This window comes from Schistocerca cancellata, chromosome 4, assembly GCF_023864275.1.
Source record: "Schistocerca cancellata isolate TAMUIC-IGC-003103 chromosome 4, iqSchCanc2.1, whole genome shotgun sequence".
Lineage (NCBI taxonomy): Eukaryota > Metazoa > Arthropoda > Insecta > Orthoptera > Acrididae > Schistocerca > Schistocerca cancellata.
In genome coordinates, this window is record NC_064629.1 from 678,685,537 (window position 1) to 678,697,033 (window position 11,497).

The 11,497-nt window shown below is 43.8% G+C and overlaps 1 non-coding gene across 1 annotated transcript; it reads left to right on the forward strand.

The window, feature by feature from the left end:
• The first annotated feature begins 565 nt into the window (after positions 1-565).
• Trnai-gau (transfer RNA isoleucine (anticodon GAU)) lies at positions 566-640 on the forward strand. The gene has a single exon. It is a non-coding gene; the product is annotated as a tRNA-Ile (tRNA).
• Positions 641-11,497: the final 10,857 nt, after the last annotated feature.

Sequence of the window (11,497 nt, forward strand, 5' to 3'; positions counted from 1 at the left end):
CAGTTTAAAGCTTCTGGATGCCTCTGTAAGGGGAAATCAACGGGTCGGCCTGCAGTGAGCGAAGAAACGGTTGAACGCGTGTGGGCAAGTTTCACGCATAGTGATGTGAAAGATTCAGTGTTTAAACCTCCTCTACCAAGAAACGTGCCAGAACTGCGAGCTCGCATCAACAATGATTTCGAACTCATTGATAGGGACATGCTGCGCCGAGTGTGGGAGGAACTTGATTATCGGCTTGATGTCTGCCGAATCACTAAAGGGGCACATATCGAACATTTGTGAATGCCTAAAAAAACTTTTTGAGTTTTGTATGTGTGTGCAAAGCATTGTGAAAACATCTCAAATAATAAAGTTATTGTAGAGCTGTGAAATCGCTTCAATCATTTGTAATAACCCTGTGTATAGTTAAGGCTCACCGAACTCTTACGGGAATCGGCAACGCGCCGCGAGTAATGAGTATAATGGGCGGGGGCACTACGAATGTAGTGCGGGACAATACGTTTAGAATGTGGGTTTCGCGGAAGGCGTGCCAGAGATAAATCCCTGCAGTCGCGGTATCCTCTGTGTCCTCGGTGGCTCAGATGGATAGAGCGTCTGCCAGATAAGCAGGAGATCCCGGGTTCGAATCCCGGTGGGGGCACACCTTTCCATCTGTCCCCGTTGACGTATGTCAACGCCTGTAAGCAGCTAAGAGTGTTCATTTCATTGTAATTTCATCCTCTGTTTGTTCCTTTTATGCAATTATGCGATATGGAATGACACGTGGGAGACATATGCACTCTCAGAAGTAACTTTGGAGATATGGTACCACGAAAATTTATTCCGAAACTCTACGAGTGGGCAACACATGGCTTCAATGTTCCATATAGATCTGACATTTAACGGAACCGCGCTCACTGAGACAAAACGAATGTATTAGTAATACACTCGAGTTGCGATTACTTACTATTATACTGTACGAAAAAATTTAAAATATTTGTAGTGGAATGAAGCTCATGTGCAGTGTTTCAAAAAGATTCGTCTGATTTTTCGAAATGACATCTTCTACATGTATGAAGATAGAAAAATGGGATAACTTATAACTTACTCATCGAAAGCATACGTTTACCTGGGAGCCAGTTGTATGTTGCCTGTTCATGTGATTGCCGTAGTCTCCCTGGTACAGTAGCCTGCTCGCTCGTTCCTTCATTGTTCATCGTCGCTCGGGTCGAGGTGGCGATAACACAGCAACAAAAGTCATTTTTGTTTTTCTTTTCACCAGGTGTGATTCAGTTACAAATAGAGCTATTTCTGCAAAACTACGGTTCTGTAGTTATGGTACAGTACAATAAATGACGTAGTAAGTGGTAGGATTACCGGTAGCATTGGTAGCATTGATAGGGAAAGAAACATGAATGTTTGAAAGAGGATATGTTTTTTGTTTGTTTTGCACATAAGTAGAATCGCACATCGTTCGATGTTAGTCCATTGTGTATTTTATATCCTTACAAGACGCAAATTGCACTGTAAAAGTAAGAAAAAAAAGCTGCCCTCGTAACGTCCGCGTTTTTATCTAACCAAAACAATTATATCTGATGCAAGTACAGCTTACACGCACAAACACAAAAAAAATATATATAATTACTGTTGTTATTTAGTACTCAATCGAGTGTTCTTCATCATGATCAAAGGCAAGAGTTTCCTGTTATAACTGATAAGTGCGATAGTTGTTTAGCAATAACGGAGACATATTTTATATAAGCTCGGCTAAGTATTGAAGCAATGTCTAATAAGCTTTTGTTTTGCATCTTTTTAAAAATGTTACGGTTTTTGAGGAAATTTCGTTTTTTGCGCTATATGATAAACCTGTATTGCTTTTGTTTTTCAAAAGCATCCCTCTGTTTAACGTTACAAATCAAAGATTTTCGAATAAAACCTTGCTTCAACATCGACAAATTCACATTTTAAGTAACAGACATGATAATAACTATGTAAAACAAAAATGTTCCGTAGGTTACAGAGCTCTTTATATTTCCACTCTCAGTTTCTAAACAGTTCATCACTTCTTGTTTCTAGGGGAACCTTGCAAGACACTGAAAGCATACGTGAACAAAACAATTGAAATAAGGAAACGCCATATAGGTATGCAACACACCTAACGTACAAGTAACGTGGTAACGATCTTAACTGGCCAAAGCTACTGGGTAAACTACCGTATTCTATACTTACTTACTGTAGTCTACGGTAGCCTACCGTGGTTTTACAACTTTAGCAAAGGGCATATAGATCTCTAGTTGCACCGCTGGCCTCCAAGGTCGCCTGATCTCACGGAAAGTGATTTCTGTTTCTGGTGCTTTGTGAAAGACTACGTCTATGTGCCTTGCCTTCCCACAAGTTTGTCAGCTGTGACCCCTCACAGCAACAGTAGCGAATGCGGTAACTGCAGACATGCTCACCGAAAGCATGAGACGAGTTTGATTATCTGCTGGATTTTTGTCGGGTGCCTGGTGGAGGGTACATAGAACATCTATGAGAGCTAAACGATAGCTTCCATCATAAACGTAACTGAAGAAAAGATCAAAAGTTTGTTTGTAAATGCATGAGAAAGAGATATCATTGCAAAACGGATGGTTGTGTAAGTTAAAGTTCCCCTTGAGTAAGTTAAAATACCACCACAAGATTCTATCTTACTTCATGCGGAATCTATAGTTTTGTGAATTCGAATTAATCTTTTGAAGCGCCCTGTATTGTAACTTCTTTAATTAGTTTATTCTTTAGGATTACAGTAGTCCTAAAATGCTGACGTGTGGTTGAATGTGTTTTGAATTCGTTCCTGGACTTCCTGTATACAGCAGTTGCAGTATCGACAAAGAAGTACCAGAGCGACTCGTTCCTAGTTGCTGCTTCGGCATACATTGTCTTTCCTGCCCGCCGACCGTGACCACAAATCAAAAACGTGTACTCTCAAGTGCTAACTCTGCGGAGCTGCAGCTGTCACTGATCAGTTTTCTTAAAATTTTTTTATTTGCTGTCAGTTATCAGTGTGCTCGACAACTTAAACAATCTCATTCTTACACTCCTGGAAATTGAAATAAGAACACCGTGAATTCATTGTCCCAGGAAGGGGAAACTTTATTGACACATTCCTGGGGTCAGATACATCACATGATCACACTGACAGAACCACAGGCACATAGACACAGGCAACAGAGCATGCACAATGTCGGCACTAGTACAGTGTATATCCACCTTTCGCAGCAATGCAGGCTGCTATTCTCCCATGGAGACGATCGTAGAGATGCTGGATGTAGTCCTGTGGAACGGCTTGCCATGCCATTTCCACCTGGCGCCTCAGTTGGACCAGCGTTCGTGCTGGACGTGCAGACCGCGTGAGACGACGCTTCATCCAGTCCCAAACATGCTCAATGGGGGACAGATCCGGAGATCTTGCTGGCCAGGGTAGTTGACTTACACCTTCTAGAGCACGTTGGGTGGCACGGGATACATGCGGACGTGCATTGTCCTGTTGGAACAGCTAGTTCCCTTGCCGGTCTAGGAATGGTAGAACGATGGGTTCGATGACGGTTTGGATGTACCGTGCACTATTCAGTACAGTGTCCCTAATTTGCTGGGAAGTGGCGGTGCGGTCCCCTACGGCACTGCGTAGGATCCTACGGTCTTGGCGTGCATCCGTGCGTCGCTGCGGTCCGGTCCCAGGTCGACGGGCACGTGCACCTTCCGCCGACCACTGGCGACAACATCGATGTACTGTGGAGACCTCACGCCCCACGTGTTGAGCAATTCGGCGGTACGTCCACCCGGCCTCCCGCATGCCCACTATACGCCCTCGCTCAAAGTCCGTCAACTGCACATACGGTTCACGTCCACGCTGTCGCGGCATGCTACCAGTGTTAAAGACTGCGATGGAGCTCCGTATGCCACGGCAAACTGGCTGACACTGACGGCGGCGGTGCACAAATGCTGCGCAGCTAGCGCCATTCGACGGCCAACACCGCGGTTCCTGGTGTGTCCGCTGTGCCGTGCGTGTGATCATTGCTTGTACAGCCCTCTCGCAGTGTCCGGAGCAAGTATGGTGGGTCTGACACACCGGTGTCAATGTGTTCTTTTTTCCATTTCCAGGAGTGTAGTATCTCGCTGATGTTAGGGAGAAATTAAGATGTTCCCCCACCTGTGTAGCAGGGTCACATTGATTTTATAATGCGATAGTGTGTTAATTTTTCGGTAATGGCCTGAGTTCTAAGCATGTGACTTACATTCGTTTCATCGCTTTTCTTTCACAGATGTAGATCTCCTCTTTACCGGATTTCCAGGTTCATCAGGCATTTTCCCAGAATTACCCTCAATGCATGGTTAGGATGGTTAGTAGGCGCCAGTTAAACTCCGTAACTCACCTCATTTTACTCTTTTGAGATCTAAACCTGGCTTCACAAGCTCGTATCGTATCCCAAACCTGAAACTAACATAGTTTCGTGTTATACTGTGAGTGCTTTCAAGGGAAGTCGAAATTGCCTTGATAGGTCCCCTTTCAGCCGAAGGTATATTCTTTTATGAGATGATCGTCACAATTTGACTCTTCACTTTCATCCTCCAGGTTCATGGAACTCAGAATTGTAACCTTTTTCTATAAATCTTATAGAGGCTCACCTTACGACGAAAACACGTCATCTTTAAATGCTGCAGGTCCGCTTACGTTACCGCTATCATGTAACTACCGTAATGTAGGCCTCAATGCCACATCCCAAACTCTGTACCGGACACTGACCCTTGAGGACAACCTGTCGTAATGCCCTTCGACATTTCGTGTCCTCAGCACACTAAAGATTGTTGTCTTCCGAGGAAAAAGTCTCTTAGACAGATGTTCAGCTCCTTTTGACACTGTCTCGGGTAACCAAAGAAAGGCGACTACCACAGTTATCGAAGACCCTCGTAATATCTATCATCATTGCTAGAGCGTGCATAATGTGTGTCTGTCGTAAACTAGAAGTTTTTTTGGTTCTTCCGTCTTCCTTTGTCTAGTATCTTCTAAATTGGTACTAGTGAAGGCGAAGAACTACGTTGCAATGTTCCCTCAGACATGTATGCATGTATGAGGGAACTGCCACTGCAGCGACTACAACAGTCAAGAGATACAGTAAGTGTATTCGTAGTTGCGAATATGAGCCACTTTCGTCTCGATATTGGAATGACGACAATGAAACTTTGTGCCGGAGCAGGACTCGAACCCAGCTTCGCACTTTATGTCAGAGATCACGTTAACTGCTTCTGCCACGCGAGCACAAATTACACAAACGCCCAAACTTCCGTATATCTTCGTCCACGAGTCACAATATGCTCTCTTACGTTACTTATATTTCTCTCCATGAAGGACATATTTATTAAGAGTCGAGGCCTGGTATTGGCGAATAAGTACGAAATAGCAGTGTCTGTGTGTTTAAGAAGTACAATGCAACATTACTTCGGACTTGCATGCGTGTCAGAAAGAAAAGACATTGCAGCGACTACAGCCGTAAAGAAATACAACAAATGTATTTGCAAATGCGAACATGATCCGCCTTCGACTGCATATTGGAACGACGACATTGGAAATTTGTGCCCGACCCGGACTCGAAACTGGATTTCCTGCTGTATGCCAACGGTCGCCTTTACCACTTCAACCATCCGAACACGACTTTCGTCCATACCCAAACTTCCACAAGTCATCGTCCATATGTCACAACCTTCTCATGTACGCTACGTATATACCCGTTCAGGAAGGACATATTTATTGAGCGTCGATCTCCTGGTATTGGCGAATAAATGCGAAATAGCAGTGACTGTGTTGTTAAGAAGTATGATGCAGCGTTCCTTCGGACTTGTATGCATGAGTGAAGGAACAGGCACTTCAGCGACTACGGCTGCCAAGAAATACAGGAAATATATTCGCAGTTGCGAATATGAATCACCTTCGGCTGCATATTACAATGACGACAATGAAAATTTGTGCCGGACTGGTACTTGAACCCCCATATCTCGCTTTACGTGAGTAATTTTCTTAACCGATTTTTTTTCCATGACTCAGTATTTCATTATTATATCTTCCACTTCATCTACATCTACATGGCTACTCTACAAATCACACTTGACTTCCTCACAAAGGATTCATTCAACAACTTTCACAACAATTCTCTATTATTCCACTCTCGAAAAGCTCGCGGAAAAAACGAACAACTATATCTTTCCGTGCAAACTCTGATTTCCCTTATTTTATTATGATGATCGCTTCTCCCTATGCAGGCCGGCATCAACAAAATATTTCCGCTTTCGGAGGAAAAAGTTGGCGATTGAAATTTTGTGAGAAGATCCCACCACAACGAGAAACGCCTTTGATTTAATGATGTCCACTCCAATTCGTGTATCATGTCTCTTACATTCTTCCCCCCTTTCCTTAATAACACAAAACGTGCTGCCCTTCTCTGAAATTTCTCGATGTACTCCGTTAATCCTATATGGTGGAGCAGTACTCCAAAAGAGGACGGACAAAGGTAGTGTAAGATATCTCTTTAGTAGATCTGTTACAACTTCTAAGTGTTCTGCCAATAAAACGCAGTCTTGGGTTCGCCTTCCCCACAACACTTTCTATGTGTTCTTCCTAATTTACGTTATTCGTAATTGTAATTCATAAATATTTAGTTAAATTTACGGCCTTTAGATTTGATTAATTTACCGTGTAAGCGAAATTTAACGGATCCCTTTGAGAACTCAAGTGGATGAGCTCACACTTTTCATTATTAAGAGCCAATTTCCAAAGGTCGCATCATGCAGATATCTTATCTAAATAGATTTGGAATTAGTTTCGATCTTCTAATGACTAGACCATAAATGACAGCATCACCTGCAAACAACCTAAGACTGTTGCCCCTATTGTCTCCCATATCGTTTATATAAATAAGGAAGGGCACAGGGCCTATAACGCTACCATGGGGAACGTCAGAAGTCGCTTCTGTTTTACTAGATGACTTTCCGTCAATTGCTGCGAACTGTCACCTCTTTGGTTCACGAATCCAGTCGCATAACTGAGACGATATTCCATTTTGATTACAAGCTGCTTGTGAGGAACGGTGTCAAAAGCCTTCTGAAAAGCTAGAAATACGGAATACATATGAGATCCTTTGTCGACAGCACTCAACATATCGTGTAAAGAGCTAGTTATGTTTCACAGATACGATATTTTTAAATTCATGTTGACTGTGTATCAATAGACCGTTCTCTTAGAGGTAATTCATAATGTTCGAACACAAATATATGTTCCAAAATCCTGCTGCACATAGACGTTAATGATATGGGCCTGTAATTTACTGGATTACTTCTATTGCCTTTCTCGAATATTGACGTGACCTGTGCAACATTCCAGTCGTTGGGTACGAATCTTCCGTCGAGAGAACGGTTGTATATTATAACTGCTTCATGTGAGCCGCTACATAGATTGTTACAAGAGTCACGTGTTCAAAACACATCTGGGTGCCCTTCCGACACTCAGGGAATTTTAATCCGGAATTATGTTGTATTATCACTCTTAGTATAGTCTGCAAATGTGAATGCGAGTCATCTGCTGACGTATACGTGGGCTGTCTGCTGTGAGTTCTCTGAATGTGGAGATGCAGTTTAGCCAACCATTGTATCAAGTAGAGTGCGACTGCACTGGACCAGAGAGACGTAAGTTCCCCGCGCGTTAGCAGGCCCCGTTAGGTTGGCAAACAGCCGCTGTGCAGACTCTCTGAGCCCTTCCGGCCACCGTGTGTGGACTCCCGACGAGAAGAGACCATGGAGGTATAAGGAGGGGAGATGCCATGACGTCACAAACTTGAAGCCGACAGAAACCGAGCTCCACCATTGCAGTTTGGTCAGAAGACTCGTTTCCGATTGTGCTACTGTGTAGAGCTGCTGAAGGTTTTTTCATTTTAAAATGCCGGTTTGCGTTGTTTACGGGTGTACTAACCGTTGGAATAGTGCTACCAAGTTAAAAGGAATCACGTTCCACGCGTAAGTGGCCCCGTTCGTAAAATATTGTCGTTTATATTCGTGAGATGTGCGGCCTTGTTTACGTTTTGTGAAACTGTTTTCTACTTATTTTATTTCAGATTTCCGATCAATAAAGCTCGTAGGGCTCTGTGGATTCATATGCTTATTTTTCTTGACAAAGCACAAACGATGTTTGTATTGACAAATGAAATTTTGTATAAGTGTGTAAACGAGTAAGAAATATCATCCGGTATGTAAACTAGCATAGCTTTCGGGTTCTGCTTTCAGTTTACATCGACACAAATACAGTAAAAGGTGATTTGAGTTTGAAAAGAGCTTTGTACACTGTTATTTTTCATCATTCGAAGTTCGTATCCAAAAGAAACACTTAAGTTAACGAGACCAAATCAGTTGTATTGCTGGGGCAAAAACGCATTAAAAACAAAACGAAAACACCTGAAAAAGCTATTCTGACGTTGTGTTATGCATGTAAACATTGTAACACTCATCATCTGAAATTATTTCGCAGACATAACGTTAAATATGAAGAACACGCAATTCTAACAAGAGCTCTGTCACTGTTTTGACCAATCAAACATGGCGGCCCACCGGCTTCAAACAGACGTACAGCAGACGGCCATAGTGCCATCTTCCCTCCTTATACCTCCATGGAAGAGACGATTAGGCATTCCCTGCTGAGACTCTGGTGAGTATAGACGCTCTGCGTGATGGTTCCTATAGTCATCATCGTTAGAACGTATAGTCAGGTTGCATAAAATTGCTACTTTTTTTGTATCACTGATGACGGGCCAGCATTCCATATAACCGTACCATTAAGTAAAGTGAGTGATCAAGGAGTTATTTTCATGATTTAAAAATGGTTCAAATGGCTCTGAGCACTATGGGACTCAACTTTTGAGGTCATCAGTCCCCTAGAACTTAGAACTACTTAAACCTAACTAACCTAAGGACGTCACACACATCCATGCCCGAGGAGGGATTCGAACCTGCGACCGTAGCGGTCGTGCGGTTCCAGACTGTAGCGCCTACAACCGCTCGGCCACTAAGGCTGGCTTCATGATTTAATAAAATAAAATGTTTTAACATAGAATTCTTTGTCTCACAGCAACGTCTTATTTCCGTTACCATTCCAGTTAAGTTATTCAAACTTTCAGCTTAAAGTTAACCAAGTTGACCAATAATCAGAAATTTTGTAGTGATATTTGCTCATGCAAACGGTCGCAGGCATCTTTCACAAAAAATACAGGTGCCATTTTCAAGTTGAGGATGTCTGCCAAGTCTTTGCGGAAAGCAGATATTATGCATAAAGACGACCCTTTAGCCTAGGATCTCGTTCAAATTAGGAACTCTTTTGTGATGCTGTGAGATTGCTAGGATGTACTATTAAATGATTAAATTTCCACCGGTGTCACAATTCCAATTTGTGAATAATCAGCGTTGCAAATACTGCGTTGCATATACCGCGTTGCTTTGTGGTTTTATTTTTGTGATTTTGGGGGCAATTTTCTTTGTGTGATATATTCATGTATTTTGGAGAATTTTAAATTACATTGGGTGTGACAGTAAATGTGTTAGGCTGCGTGTGACGTCTGTGCTAGGTTGCGTGTAATTATAGTTTGCGCTTGGCTACGAAAAATAATTCGTCGTGATTCGCGTAGTCAAGGTAGGGAACTTGTTTTTCCGTGAACGAAGCTGTATTAACTACGTACTTCGTGCGAAAGTATGATCCCAGGATCCAAAATAAAAAAAAAAACAACACGTGGTCGCTCGAGAAACGGTGCGAGGATAAATACACTACTGGCCATTAAAATTGCTACACCAAGAAGAAATGCAGATGATAAACGGGTATTCATTGGACAAATATATTATACTAGAACTGACAAGCGATTACATTTTCACGCAATTTGGGTGCATATATCCTGAGAAATCAGTACTCAGAACAACCACTTCTGGCCGTAATAACGGCCTTGACACGCCTGGGCATTGAGTAAAACAGAGATTGGATGGCGGGTGCAAGTACAGCTGCCCATGCAGCTTCAACACGATACCACTGTTCAGCAAGAGCAGTGACCGGCGTATTGTGACGAGACAGGTGCTCGGCCACCATAGACCAGGCCTTTTCAGTTGGTGAGAGATCTGGAGTATGTGCTGGGCAGGGCAGCAGTCGAACATTTTCTGTATCCAGAAAGGCCCGTACAAGACCTGCAACATGCGGTCGTGCATTATCCTGCTGAAATGTAAGGTTTCGCAGGGATCGAATGAAGGGTAGAGCCACGGGTCGTACCACAAAAAATGGTTCAAATGGCTCTGAGCACTATGGGACTTAACATCTATGGTCATCACTCCACTAGAACGTAGAACTACTTAAACCTAACTAACCTAAGGACAGCACACAACACCCAGCCATCACGAGGCAGAGAAAATCCCTGACCCCGCCGGGAATCGAACCCGGGAACCCGGGCGTGGGAAGCGAGAACGCTACCGCACTACCACGAGGTGCGGGCTGTCGTAACACATCTGAAATGTAACGTCCACTATTCAAAGTGCCGTCAATGCGAACAAGAGGTGACCGAGACGTGTAACCACTGGCACCCCATACTATCACGCCGGATGATACGCCAGTATGGCGATGACGAATACACGCTTCCAATGTGCGTTCACCGCGATGTCGCCAAACACGGATTCGACCATCATGATGCTGTAAACAGAACCTGGATTCATCCGAAAAATGACATTTTGCCATTCGTGCACCCAGGTTCGTCGTAGAGTACACCATCGCAGGCGTTCCTGTGTGTGATGCAGCGTCAAGGGTAACCGCAGCCATGGTCTCCGAGCTGATAGTCCATGCTGCTGCAAACGTCGTCGAACTGTTCGTGCAGATGGTTGTTGTCTCGCAAACGTCCCCATCTGTTGACTCAGGGATCGAGACGTGGCTGCACGATCCGTTACAGCCATGCGGATAAGATGTCTATCATCTCGACTGCTAGTGATACGAGGCCATTGGGATCCAGCACGGCGTTCCGCATTACCCTCCTGAACCCACCGATTCCATATTCTGCTAACAGTCATTGGATCTCGACCAACGCGAGCAGCAATGTCGCGATACGATAAACCGCAATCGCGATAGGCTACAATCCGACCTTTATCGAAGTCGGAAACGTGATGGTACGCATTTGTCCTCCTTACACGAGGCATCACAACAACGTTTCAGCAGGCAACGCCGGTCAACTGCTGTTTGTGTATGAGAAATCGGTTGGAAACTTTCCTCATGTCAGCACGTTGTAGGTTTCGCCACCGGCGCCAAGCTTGTGTGAATGCTCTGAAAAGCTAATCATTTGCATATCACAGCATCTTCTTCCTGCCGGTTAAATTTCGCGTCTGTAGCACGTCATCTTGGTGGTGTAGCAATTTTAATGTCCAGTAGTGTAGGTCAGGCGCAGAGGAAGGTCAGGTAGACGCGGATAGAGAGGAGATAGGC